This window comes from Erinaceus europaeus, chromosome 5 (assembly GCF_950295315.1).
Source record: "Erinaceus europaeus chromosome 5, mEriEur2.1, whole genome shotgun sequence".
Lineage (NCBI taxonomy): Eukaryota > Metazoa > Chordata > Mammalia > Eulipotyphla > Erinaceidae > Erinaceus > Erinaceus europaeus.
Window position 1 is genome coordinate 74,987,341 of NC_080166.1, and position 14,197 is coordinate 75,001,537.

Consider the following 14,197-nt stretch of genomic DNA (forward strand, 5'->3'; position numbering starts at 1 on the left):
TCCTTGGTCTCTGTATTCCAGTAACATGAATATTCATATTTTGTATGTTGCATCATAATCACAGATATTTGACACATACTGTTTTTTCCCTTGGGAGTCCCTTTTGTTGCTTTTTTAAGTTTTTAATTGCTTTATAATTATGTGATTGTCAGTTACTCTCCATTAGTTATATTCACTAAAAGTTAAGTAGAATATAACTTTTTTAAATACTTGAAACTTTGAAGATTTGTATAATAAAGGACATCCATGCTAATCATTTTCATCAGATGGGCCATATTTCTGCTGGTCATGATTTTTTAGCTACTCCTTTTGGATTTGTAATCAATAAATTATATTAGAAACATTACTATGAATCCTGAACATCAATAAAATCTTAGTGTTTTTACTTCTCTCTTTTTGTCTATGTAGAAGTTACCCTTTTGTCTTTGTAGAAGTCATCTATTATGTAAGGAAGCTCTACCACTTTGCAAATCTAGTCTAGCCCCATAGCTACTCTGAATGGAAGAAAATCAAGACACTTGCTGATACAGTCCCAGCAGAGTTCCTATCTTATCCATCAGTCACAGTAAACTTGCTAGGTTTTTGAATGAGGTCATTTTGGAAATATATTTCCCAGTTCCATTTAAGTTTCTTTTGCTGAGGCCACATGGGATACAGAAAAGCTGCCTCTGCCAAGTAATACCCAATTAGAGAACTGTGTGCAAACAAGTGTCTGTTGTTGTAAGTTAATACATTTTGGAGTGTCTTGGCACACAATAATAAAATGAAGAACAAGTATTAGTATTTGAAAGCCCAGAAGGTTAGGTTATATTCTAAAGGTTGAATGGATAATGAAGGAGCCAGATGTCATCCTGACCACCACTGGTTAAAAAGTGCCTTGTAACCTTCTTCTGTTGTTCCTCTTTGTTCCTCACTAGAGTTGGATTTTATTCCACTAATGTATGCGTTAAGTAGCCCTGCTATCAATCAAGGTAGTCCACTTATGCCACAGTGCTCTATAACAGAGATAACATTTCTTAGGAAAAATACAAAACACTCTGCTATGTCCTATTGTACTTAGAAGTACATGAAGTTCAAGTCTTTATCCAGGCACCACTATGCAGATGGCTTTTTTGGATTTACATTATCCTGACTATGTGGAAAACTAGGAGCAATTTTCAGCACCAAGGATGCACCTTTCAAGATAGGTTGCTCAGGTTCTCCCAAAACAAACTCAACTCACTTATCAAATACTCTGCCTGCACTAAGAGCTGACAAGACAATACTCTTCATGAAGAACAATCCACCCAAACCATTTCCCTTTCCCTCTGTACCTTTCTATTCCTTATTTTTTCTTTTATTATTTTTTTATATTTTTAAATATTTATTTATTCCCTTTTGTTGCCCTTGTTCTTTTATTGTTGTATCTATTATTGTTGATGTCATAATTGTTGGATAGGAAAGAGAGAACTGGAGAGAGGAGGGGAAGACAGAGTGAGGGAGAGAAAGAGAGACATCTGCAGACCTGCTTCACCGCTTGTGAAGGGACTCCTCTGCAGGTGGGGAACCAGAGGCTCAAACCAGGATCCTTACACTGGTCCTTGTGCTTTAAACCACCTGCATTTAACCCTCTGTGTTACTGCCTGACTCCCTCTAGTCCTTATTCTTTACCAAGTCAAGAGACTTTAATCTAGCTTTATGTCATAACTGGGCATTCCATATATTTCTGGAAAAAATTAAGTTTTTAATTGGGGGGGCACAGAGCATTAATTATTCTGATGCATGTGATGCTAAGACTTAAACTCAGAACCTCATACCTGAGAGTCCATCTACTGTATCTCTATGTCTACTGTACCTTCTCCAGGACCTTTGTTTTTGAAAGTTTTACAATTTTCCCATTTTATTTTGTGGTTAATGTTTTACAGTATAGTTGCTAACACATGGGCATGGTTTTTCATCTCCTCTTCGTCTATGGAACACTCTCACCCCCAATGTCTGTCCTTTTCCATCACCATGCACTAAACCCCCAAGGCTGATGTAGTTCCTTCCCATTCCTTCCTTCCCCAGTCTTTTGCTATGATGCAATACACCCATTCAGTCCAAGTTCCACTTTATTTTCTTTCTCTGCCTTTGTTCCACCTATAAGTGCAATCAGCCTGTGTCCTTCTGTTTTTTTAATTTATTTATTTATATATTGGGGGATTAATGGCTTACAATCAACAGTAAAATAAAATAGTTTGTAATGCATAACATTTCCACATAACCCCCACTAGGTCCTTCTCTGGCATCATGTTCCATCATATAACACACCTACCCAGTGTCTTTTACGTTGATGTAATACCCCAACTCCAGTCCAAGTTCTACTTAGAGTTTTCCCTTCTGATCTTGTTTTTCAACTTCTGTCTGTGAGTGAGATCATCCCAGATTCTCTTTTTCTGGGGAGAATATTCATTTTGATGATATTTATTCTTCCAATCCATGAGCATGGGATATCTTTCCATTTCTTGGTATCAGTTTCTTTTTCCTTGAGTAGCGACTCATAGTTTTCAGTATATAAGTCTTTCACTTCTTTGGTCAACTTTATTCCTAGGTATTTGATTGATTTTGCTGAAACAGTAAATGGGAGTGATTTCTGGATGTCTTCTTCTTCAGATTTAGTGTTTGCATAAAGAAATGCCACTGATTTTTGTACATTGACTTTGTAGCCTGATACCTTGCTATCTTGCCTAATAACTTACAGAATTTTCTGCTGGATTCTTTAGGTCTTTCTATGTATACTATCATATCATCTGCAAATAGTGAGAGCTTGCCTTCTTCCCTTCCAATCTGTATCCCTTTGATTTATTTCTCTTGCCTGATTGCTATGGCAAGAACTTCCAATACTATGTTGAAGAGTAACAGTGACAGTGGACAGCCCTGTCTAGTCCCCGATCTGAGGGGGAATGCTTTCAGCTTCTGTCCATTGAGTATGATGTTGGCTGTATGTTTGCTATATGTAGACTCCACTATCTTGAGGAATTTCCCATCTATTCCCATTTTTTGTAGAGTTTTGAGCATGAATGGGTGTTGGATCTTGTCAAAGGCTTTCTCTGCATCTATTGAGATAATCATGTGGTTTTTGGCTTTGCTTTTATTGATGTGGTGAATGACATTGATTGACTTGCGGATGTTGAACCAGCCTTGCATTCCTGGGATGAATCCCACTTGGTCGCCATGAACAATCTTTTTGATATGTTGCTGTATCTGGTTGGCCAAGATCTTGTTTAATATTTTGGCATCTATGTTCATCAGAGATACTGGTCTGCAGTTTTCCTTTTTTGTTCTGTCCCTATCAGCTTTTGGTATCAAGGTGATGTTGGCTTCATAGAAGGTGGAAGGGAGTATTCCTGTTTCTTCAATCTTACGGAAAAGCTTAAGAAGTATGGGTAACTGTTTCCTGAAAGTTTTGTAGAATTCATTTGTGAAGCCACCTGGTCCAGGACTTTTGTTGTTGGGGAGATTCTTAATAACAGTTTCAATTTCTTTGTCTGTGATTGGTGCATTTAGATTTTGTAGTTCTTCTTGGCTCAGTTTTGGAAGGGCATATGCTTCTAGGAATTGTTCCATTTCTTCCAGATTCTCTAGCTTGGTGGCGTATAGTTCTTTATAGAAGTTTTGCAGGATTCTCTGGATTTCTGTGGTGTCAGTTGTGATATTTCCTCCATCGTTTACAATTCTATCAGTCTTCTCTCTTTGTTGTTTGGTGAGTCTGGCTAGGGGTTTGTCAATTTTGTTTAATCTTTCAAAGAACCAATATTTGGCTTCATTGATCTTTTGTCTGGTTCTTTTATTTTCGATGTGGTTTATTTCTGCTCTAACTTTAGTGATTTCTGTCCTTCTGGGTGCTTTAGGGTTCCTTTGTTCCTCTTCCTCTATGTCCTTGAGGTGTGCAGTAAGGTCGTTCATTTGAGCTTCTTCTTGGTGTTTAATATGTGATTGTATGGCTATAAGTTTCCCTCTCAGTACTACTTTAGCTGTGTCCCAAATATTTTGATAGGTTGTGTCTTAATTATCATTTGTTTCCAGGAACATTTGAATTTCCTGCTTGAGTGAATCTCTGACCCAGTGGTTCTTATGGAGTATGTTGTTTAGTTTCCAAATTCTGTGACTTTTAATAATTTTCTGTTGGTTGTTAAATGTTAGTTTTACTCCACTGTGGTCTAGGAAGATACTTGGGATGATTTCAATGTTCTTGAATTTATTGATGCTCTCTTTGTGGCCTAACATGTGGTCTATCCTTGAGTATGTGTTATATGGCTTTGAAAAGAAGGTGTATTCCTGTTTTTTGGGGTGAAGGAGTCTGAAAATGTCCAAGAGGTCTAGTCTGTCAATCTCTTCATTCAATTCTCTTGTATCTTTGTTGGTTCTCTGCTTTGTTAGTCTGTCTAAGTGTGAGAGTTGGGTATTGAAGTCTCCCACTATTATTGTATTACTATTGAGGTATTCTTGAAATTCTTTCAGGAGTGATTGACGTATTTAGATGGTCCCTCATTGGGTGCATAGATGTTAATGATTGTTAAGTCTTCTTGGCTGATTGATCCTCTAATCATTATGTAATGTCCTTGCCTATCTTTTATTACTTTATTTAATTTAAAATCTATCGTGTCTGAGATGAGAATGGCTGTTCCTGCCCTTTTTTGTGGTCCGTTAGTCTGTATGATAGTTTTCCATCCTTTCACTTCAAGTCTGTGTTTATCTTGTTGTGACATATGGGATACTTGCAAGCAGCATATGGTTGGATTATGCTTTCTGATCCATCCCTCAACCCTGTGCCTTTTGATGGGTGAGTTTAAGCCACTGGCATTTATTGACATTATGGATTTAATGTATTGTAGTGCCATTGTTCAAAAAAAAATTTTTTTTTGTTTGCTCTGATATATTGACAGTATTATAGTGACGTTCTTCTTTATAAGTGGTCTTTTAGAACCTCTTTCAGGGCTGGTTTGGTGATGGTTGCCTCCTTTAACTGTTGTTTGTCTAAGAAGGATTTGATCCCTCTATCTAGTTTGATTGAAAGTCTAGCAGGATATATTATCCTTGGTGGAAACCCTTTTCCATTCAGGGCTCGATAGATATATTGCCATTCTCTTCTGGCTTTTAGAGTCTGAGTGGAGAAATCTGCAGATAATCTTATGGGTTTTCCCTTATATGTGACTTTTTGTTTCTCTCTTGCAGCCTTTAGGATCCTTTCTTTATCCTTACTTCTTCTCATTGTGACTATGATGTGTCTTGGTGTCTTCAGGTCTGGGTTGATTCTGTTTGGTATTCTCTGGGCCTCTTGAATCTTGATATCCTTTCTGTTATTCAGGTCTGGGAATTTTTTTTCTATTATTTCCTCTAGAATGCTTGCTTCCCCTTCCTCTCTTTCTTCCTCTGGCAGGCCAATTATGTGAATGTTACTTCTTTTGAGATCATCCCATATGTCTCTGTTGTTGTTTTCAGTGTCTCTCAATCTCTTTTTAAGCTCTTCCACTTCTTTCTTTGTTTTCTCTAACTCATCCTCTGTCTGACTAATTCTGTTTTCTGCTTCTGTTAGTCTGCTTTCCCTTGCCTCAGCTTCTTTCTTCATTACAGCTATTTCAGCTTTCAGTTCTGTAATTGCCTCAAGATAATAAGTATTTTCCTTGGGGGGGGGTCTCAGCTGTTGTTTCCCTAATACAGCCATTCCTTTCCTCCAATGTTGTTTTCATTTCTGTGATTAATAAGTTTTTTATTGCTTGCATACTTTTCTTATCTATGGTTACTTCTGGTTGATTTGTAGTTTCTTCTGGGCTCTTGTCTTCATTCATTGGAGTAGCAGTTTTATTTGTTTTTGATTTATGTGTTTCTTTTTTTATGCTCTGTTGTTCCTCAGTTATTGTTTCTTGAGCACAAACAACACTATACTAAATACCTTTATGACAATTGCACTCACCAACATCAGGAATTACAGTAGCAACTGAAGCAAGTATTGAAGCAGTTTAATCACTACCAGTTAGCCAAACAATTTCTCCAGTCTGTGAAAAAATAGTAACCAGATCCCAGTGAAGAAGAAAGAGAAAAGAAAGAAGGGATAGCAAGAATAGACAGTTATGCAAATCTACTATCCACTGTATATTCTAGGGGTAACATGAGGGAAAAGGGAACTAGAGCAGAGATACACACATAGAGAGTCCACTCTGAGTCAGATTTCTTCCCCAAAGTAATTCACAAATTCAGAAAGGCAAAAAAGAAGGAAGGAAGAAGTGTATGACAAGATAAAAAAAAAAGCAAAGAAAAAGAAAAAAGAGACAAGTGAGAGAAAAGGGAAATGATAAGAAAAAGAGCTGTAATTAAAGAGCAGTGAAAGGAAAGGTTTTTTTTGTTGATTACTTTATTTTTAAGTTAATTTAATTTTATTTTTTTAATTAGCTATGAGGAGAAGGGAGGGGAGAGTCTGTAAAGGAGGTAGGAGTAAGGAGACAAGTTCCTCCCACAATAGATAAGATACCCACTACCCTAGCAATGAAAGATACCCTAAGAGTTAATACTGATCAACCTAAAGGGGGGGTAAGATATATGCCTTTATATAATATTAATAATAAAATAGAGCAGGGTAAAAAAAAAATAACCCTGTCCCAGATTACCTCAAACCTTGTGATCAGAGGCAGCTAATTGTTAAGAATGAGAAAAAAAAAAAAAAAAAAAAACCTCAGGACTAGACAAGGATAGCTGAAATAGACAGTTATGCAAATCTACTATCCACTGTATATTCTAGGGATGGCTAAAGGAGGAAGGGAAGTTGAGCAGAGACACTCGCAGTAAGAATCCACTCTGAGTCAGAATTCTTCCCCAAAATAATTCTCAAATGTGTATCAGTGAATTCAAAAAAGCACACTGTTTGGTGGTGTGGGGGATGGGGCTTGTGGCTTTGGAAACTGTAGGATTAAGGAAGAAAGGGTGACAAGAATGTCATAGAGAAAAAAAAAGAGAGAGACAAAAAATAAAATGATAAGAAAAAGAACAGTCATAAAAGAGCGGTGAAAGGAAAGAGTTTATTTATTTATTTATTTTTAATTATTTAATTAGCTATGCGGTGTGAGGTGGGGGAGGTTGGCTACTTAGAAAGAAAAAAGGCCAGAGATTTCAGAAGGGTATAGACTTAGAATGAATGATACTCCCTGGTGGGACAGGAATTTGGTAAAGACAGAAGCTCAGCAGGGGAGCCTGCTATGAGCTGGTCCCCAGGGACTGGTTATGGGGGGGGTGGGGGAGGGGTGTGCTTATAATTAAAAGGAAAGAATTTTTTCCCCTTTTTAAAATTTTATTTAAGAAAGGATTAATTAACAAACCATAGGGTAGGAGGGGTACAACTCCACACAATTCTCATCACCCAATCTCCATATCCCACCCCCTCCCCTTTTAGCTTTCCTATTCTCTATCCCTCTGGGAGCATGGACCCAGGGTCATTGTGGGTTGCAGAAGGTAGAAGGTCTGGCTTCTGTAATTGCTTCCCTTCTGAACATGGGTGTTGACTGGTTGGTCCATACTCCCAGTCTGCCTCTCTCTCCCTAGTAGGATGTGTCTCTGGGGAAGCTGAGCTCCAGGACACATTGGTGGGGTCTTCAATCCAGGGAAGCCTGGCCAGCATCCTGATGGCATCTGGAACCTGGTGACTGAAAAGAGAGTTAACATACAAAGCCAAACAAATTGTTGAGCAATCATGGACCCAAAGCTTAGAATAGTGGAGAGGAAGTGTTAGGGAGGTACTCACTGCAATTTTTTTTTTCCCCTTTTTTTTCTACTCTATTTCTTAACCCAAATTAAGTTATAGTCCCTCCTTGGTGTCACCGCTAGGACCCCTTATTGACTGGCCTACTAAAGGCAGAAAATCCTACCATTTCCAGAAGATGTGGTCAGAGCTCAAGCCACTAGCAGCTTCTCAGTCCACCATCTTCAGGGAACCCCTCCCCCCAGATTCTCTTTCTGTTTCTTACTTATCTCACTGAGCATGGAATCTTCAAGCTCCATCTAAGATGGAGCAAAGAAAGTGAATTCACCATGAACTTGAGACTTTGGTGCCTCAGGGATAAAAGTCTCTTTGCATAACCATTAATACCATCTACCCTGCTCACAAGGCTTATCCCATTTAACATAGTGCCTTCCAGTTCCATACAAGAGAAAGTTTTATAACTTATGTGCTATATACTTCAGAGTTTATATATTCTGAAACTTAGAGTTTCAGATTATTATAGCACAAAACTTAGGACAAATAGGAGAGAGAATAAAGAGAAATCCAGAGTCATAGTCTCATTAACCAGTTGTTAATATTCTGCTATAATACTTTATGTACTTTTCATCCTTTTATGATAAAAATTAAGTGCTTTAGTGCTCTTCTTACTAAAATTTGTTCTCCATAGAGATCCAAGCTAAAAGTCACTGAATATATTCTTAATAAAGAAGGATTTGAAGTTTAAAAAGTTTTTGAATATTAGCATAGAAAAAGTCAGTTGTGTGAATAGCCACATTCTCCTAAGTTAGAATTATCTTCAGGTCCAAAATCTTTTATTTTATTAACTATGTAACTATGATTTCATTAATTTATCTGAAAAAGGAAAATTTATATAACCATCTCCTTGGCAATGTTGAAGGAATAAATACAAAACACAACTAATATATTTATCATATATATATAAAGTTAAATAAAAATATAATACATATTTGTGTTTGTAATGTAAAATTCAGAGAAGGAAAAAGCCCCAGAAAGATGGGGATTGTAAGAAAGACATTAAAGCATATTTACACTTGAAGGAAGACTGAATGATTGCTGTGAAAACAGGTTAAAATTCTCAGTAAAAAATGTTTTTGATAGAAGAGAAAATAGCTAAACATTTTATGGAAGCAGAAAAGTACAGGATGTGTCAGTAAAAAAGAAGTTTCCAGTTTAGTAAGAGTTTTGTCTAAAATAGGAATATAGAATATTATTTTAAACTTAGAAACAGGAATCATAAGAGACTCATATTTGAAGATTTCCTTTTTGCAGCTGTTGAGTGGTGGACTGCAGACTGAAACAAGATATGTTATTATAGAATGAAGTTAATGGCCAAAATCTATACTCACTTAATATCTCTTTTTTTTTAATAGAGAAACTGTTTAAAAGTAATACAAACACATTTTAAAGTAGCAAAACACTTTCTCCACATGAAATATCTTCTGGATGTATTATTAAACTATATACAAAGATAAAATCACCCTATTTGTAAGTAGCAGTGGCAGGCACTATGGTTATTGTGTTACTTTTACACTCTCTGATTCAATTCTCAATACTTGAGCCTGTGAGTAACAATATGAAAGTTTAATAGTTAACCTATGACCAGGCAGTCACCTAAAATTACAATAATTATATTCACTGTATCCTGTTTTGTATCTATTTTATTTTATGCTCCCCATTCTGTTTCATCTCCTAATGTATTATTTTATTTCTTTTTCCTTTTATTTCCTACTTGAACTGGTTGCTCTTATTATGGCTACTTAAATGCAAGCATAGACAAATAATTTTTGGCTAAGTTCTTGACCCATTGCCCCCTCAGTATTTGTTATTGATGTAGAGTGTTAAAAGCTACTGGTATTAAATTAAACAGGATATTTTTCCTATAATCTTCTCTGTTCCACCAGTGAAAAGGTGCCATTTCAGCATAAATGTTTACTGGCTTATAGTACATGGAGCCAATGATGCCAATCAAGCCTAAAAGTTCTGATTCCCCCTAGATCTGATTTGTATAGACAGGATGAGGTTGTCAGATGGAATTAGAGCTCCTAGAACTGATTTTATTTGGTCACTCCATGTAAAAATGGTCTTAATAACATTTATTTATTCATTAAACTTACATTTTCAAGAGTCTAACCTTGGGAATGGATTTTCTCAGTGCTTCAGAGTGTGGAGATATATTTCTGGTGTCCCCCTGCCCTTCCAGAATCTCATCTTGCAAATCTTATCTATGCTGGATATATAGCCTGTGTATTTGGGATAGGGGAAGGTAGAGGTGGAAATCAGTATTGATACCTGCAGCTGTTATATAGATCAGGAAAATTGTATGTATTTTTATAAGGCCACAACATTTAATATCTATTTTGAAGAGCAACCATAGTAAACTACACTGACAGGCTTCCCTCATTTGGTTTATTTTTCTACGATGCATAAAGATGTAGTCTAAATACTGACTTACCAAAAAATGATGCTATACAAAAACTCTCCAATTTCTAAACACTTTATAATGATTGAAATTTTGCATAATCATTAAACACTGTTAATATTATGTACTTTATGTAAAAACATTCAGCATTACTATAAATATTTAGATATCGGAGAAAGAATATAAAGTCAGTAAATTGACTTTTCACATTTTTCAATCAGAAAATGATTTCTCAATCTCTGTATTCTGTAGAAAAATCCAATTTAAAGAATTATAATAGTCTTTGAACCAAGATGAGTGGTTAAGTATAACACTCACATTTTCTAAGACAGAAAAGAACTAGTTCTACACTACAAAATTACATAATTGTGTTATCTTTGAGAAGGATAGCAGGTTGTTTTAAAATGGATTGTTGTCAATCCAAATTAGTATTGGGGTAGATTCAAATAAGAATTTCTTGGTGCTATGAAATCAGAACCCAGAATAAAGTGCATTCTCATAATTGCATCAGAAAATCCACATCTTTTGTCAGTTCAAGGACAAGACTACATGTTTATTCCCATAAATAACATAAAATCCTAAAGCATCTGACATGTGTGCTAGTCTTTTCCTTATATTTTTTATTTTGTGTGTGTTGATCTTGATTACAATAAAATAATATTGAAAATGATGCAACAAAATAATATTTTGTTTTCCTATCATCCTGATGAACTAAAAAAAAATGACTTTCACTAGAAGCACCATGTAAAAATTGATTTATTTTTTTCAGTTAAATTACTAAGCAGTGGACTTAATCTCAAGTATTAGATTTTTTAAGCAGATAAAATTAATGCAATTAAATATAATGAGAGGTAATATTAAATAGCTATGACCAGTAGTAGCTTATTGTGACAACTGAAATAGTTGGGTATGCTGTCAGCCATGTTGGACATGTCATCTACAAAATAAAATAATGAATACAATAAACTACTGTTAGGTGGTCCTTTCTGTCAGATGGTAGACATTAACTATGCATTATATATGGAATTGACTTGTATAAAAGATGCCAGTAACCTCTTCCAGAGTAATTTCACATTTTAAAAAATGTTCTTTATAAAACAAAAGCAGATGTTGCCTACAGGGCCTGTCATATATTGCTATTTTCGTCAGAAATTCATACTAGTATAATTTGCCCATTTTTCAAAGTCTTATAAAGTAGTTAAATGTTTCAGATGGTGATCCCCCCCCAAAAAAAAAACAATAATAAAAATCTACAGATTAATTTTGCACCAACAAGAGTGAATTATCAAGACCCATTAAATTCAAATTTTGATTCACATTTTTTTCTAATTGTGTTAACTTGGGCAAATAAATCACACATTTAATATCCGTGCTTGCTTCTTTTTTTTCCTCTCCTTGACAGAGGGTTAAAGATCCGTTGATGTAGAGAGGAGGAAAGACAGTGAGAAAATAACAGACACAGAAAAGGAAGACACTTGCAGCACTGTTCATCACTACTGGTGCTTCCTCCCCTGCTCCCCTGCTCCCCTGCTCCCCTGCACCCCTGCTCCCCTGCTCCCCTGCTCCCTGGCTCCCCTGCATTTGGGTGGGACCAGGGGCTTGATCCCAAGTATTTGCTTAGGGTAGGCATATGGGCACTCTAAGGGAGTGAACTGCCATCTAACTTCTTATTTTTTTTTACTTCCTTAAAGTTTGTGAACAACCAAATAAAACTGCTTTGGAATATGGAAATGGAAAAACAAATTATAGAATGTGAACAGGGTGGGGAGTATAGCATAATGATTATGCAAAAAGACTTTCATGCCTGAGGCTCTCAAGTCCCAGATTCAATTCCCCCACACTGCCATAAACCAGAGCTGAGCTCTGGTCAAAAGGTAAAAACAAAAACAAAAACAAAAACAAAAACAAAAAAAAGTAAAGGAAAGTAGAATGTAAACATAGGGAGGCTGGGCAGTGGTACACCTGGTCTAGTGCATACATTACAGTGTACAGGGACCTGGATTCAAGTTCCAGGTACAAACCTGCAAGTTCCATGAGTGATAAAGCAGTGCTGCATGTGTCTCTTTCACCCTCCCTTTCTACCTCCCTGTCCCACTCAGTTTCTCTCTGTCTCTATCCAAACTAAATAAATCTCAATAAAATATACTTTAAAAAGAATGTGAGCATATTTTTAAATAATATAACAGTGAGGGATTAATTTCTAAAATACCTAAGGAACTTTTACAACTTAATAACAATATCTAAACACTCCATTTAAAAAAATGGGCAAAAGAATTGAACAGATGTTTCTCCAAAGAAGACATATGAATGGCAAATAAAAAGAATGTAAATATCACTAATCATCAGAGAAACACAAATAAAACCAAAATGATGTATTGCCTTGTATCTGTTGTGATGGCTATTATCAAAATAAACACACACACACAAACTTACAGAAGACAAATTTTGACAAGCATGTGGAAATATTAGTACTCTCTACCTTGTTGATGAGGATGTAAAATCTTGTGACTGCTGTGGAAGATATCAATAGTACCATACTAAGACAAATAAATGGACACACATAAATTCTTGTCTGTGTATCCTTATATGATGAACCTAGATAGTCATACTAAATAAATAGTCATATAGTCATAGTCATGGAATCAGACAGTAAAATGTTGGTTTTCTGTGGTAGCTGACTAATGAACATAACATTGAAATTACGCGAAATAAGACCTAGAGATCTACTATATATATTGATATAGTGATGAATATGGTATTATTCTTTAAAAAAAATTTTTTATATAATAGTTTGTACATGCATAACATCCCCCAGATTCCCATTTAACAATACAACCCCCACTATGTCATTCATCATCTTTCATGGACCTGTATTCTCCCCATCCACCCACCCACCCCAGAGTCTTTTACTTTGGTGTAATACTCCAATTCCATTTCAGGTTCGACTTGTGTTTTCTTTTCTAATCTTGTTTTTCAACTTCGGCCTGATAGTGAGATCATCCCATATTCATCCTTCAGTTTCTGACTTATTTCACTCAACATGATTTTTTCAAGGTCCATCCAAGATCGGCTGAAAACGGTGAAGTCACCATTTTTTTACAGCTGAGTAGTATTCCATTGTGTATATATACCACAACTTGCTCAGCCACTCATCTGTTGTTGGACACCTGGGTTGCTTCCAAGTTTTGGCTATTACAAATTGTGCTGCCAAGAACATATGTGTACACAGATCTTTTTGGATGGATGTGTTGGGTTCCTTAGGATATATCCCCAGGAGGGGAATTGCAGGGTCATAGGGTAGGTCCATTTCTAGCCTTCTGAGAGTTCTCCAGACTGTTCTCCACAGAGGTTGGACCAATTGACATTCCCACCAGCAGTGCAGGAGGGTTCCTTTGACCCCACACCCTCTCCAGCATTTGCTGCTGTTACCTTTTCTGATGTATGACATTCTCACAGGAGTGAAGTGATATCTCATTGTTGTCTTTATTTGCATTTCTCTGACAATCAGAGACTTGGAGAATTTTTTCATGTATTTTTATCTGATGTATGGCATATAAAGATCTTCTCCCATTCTGTGAGGGGTCTCATGGTTTGGGTAGTGGTTTCTTTTGCTGTGAAGAAGCTTTTTAATTTGATGTAGTCCCATAGGTTTATACTTGCCTTAGTCTTCCTTGTAATTGGATTCATTTCATTGAAAATGTCTTTAAAATTTATGCGGAAAAAAGTTCTGCCAATATTTTCCTCTAAGTATCTGATAGTTTCTGGTCTAACATCCAAGTCCTTGATCCACTTGGAATTTACTTTTGTATTTGGTGAAATACAGTGATTCAGTTTCATTCTTCTGCATGTTTCAACCCATTGTTTCCAACACCATTTGTTGAAGAGACTCTGCTTTCCCCATGTAATAGTCTGGGCCCCTTTGTCAAAGATTAGATGTCCATACTTGTGGGGCCTCATTTCTGGGCTCTCAATTCTATTCCACTGGTCAGTGTGTCTGTTCATGTTCCAGTACCAAGCAGTTTTGATGA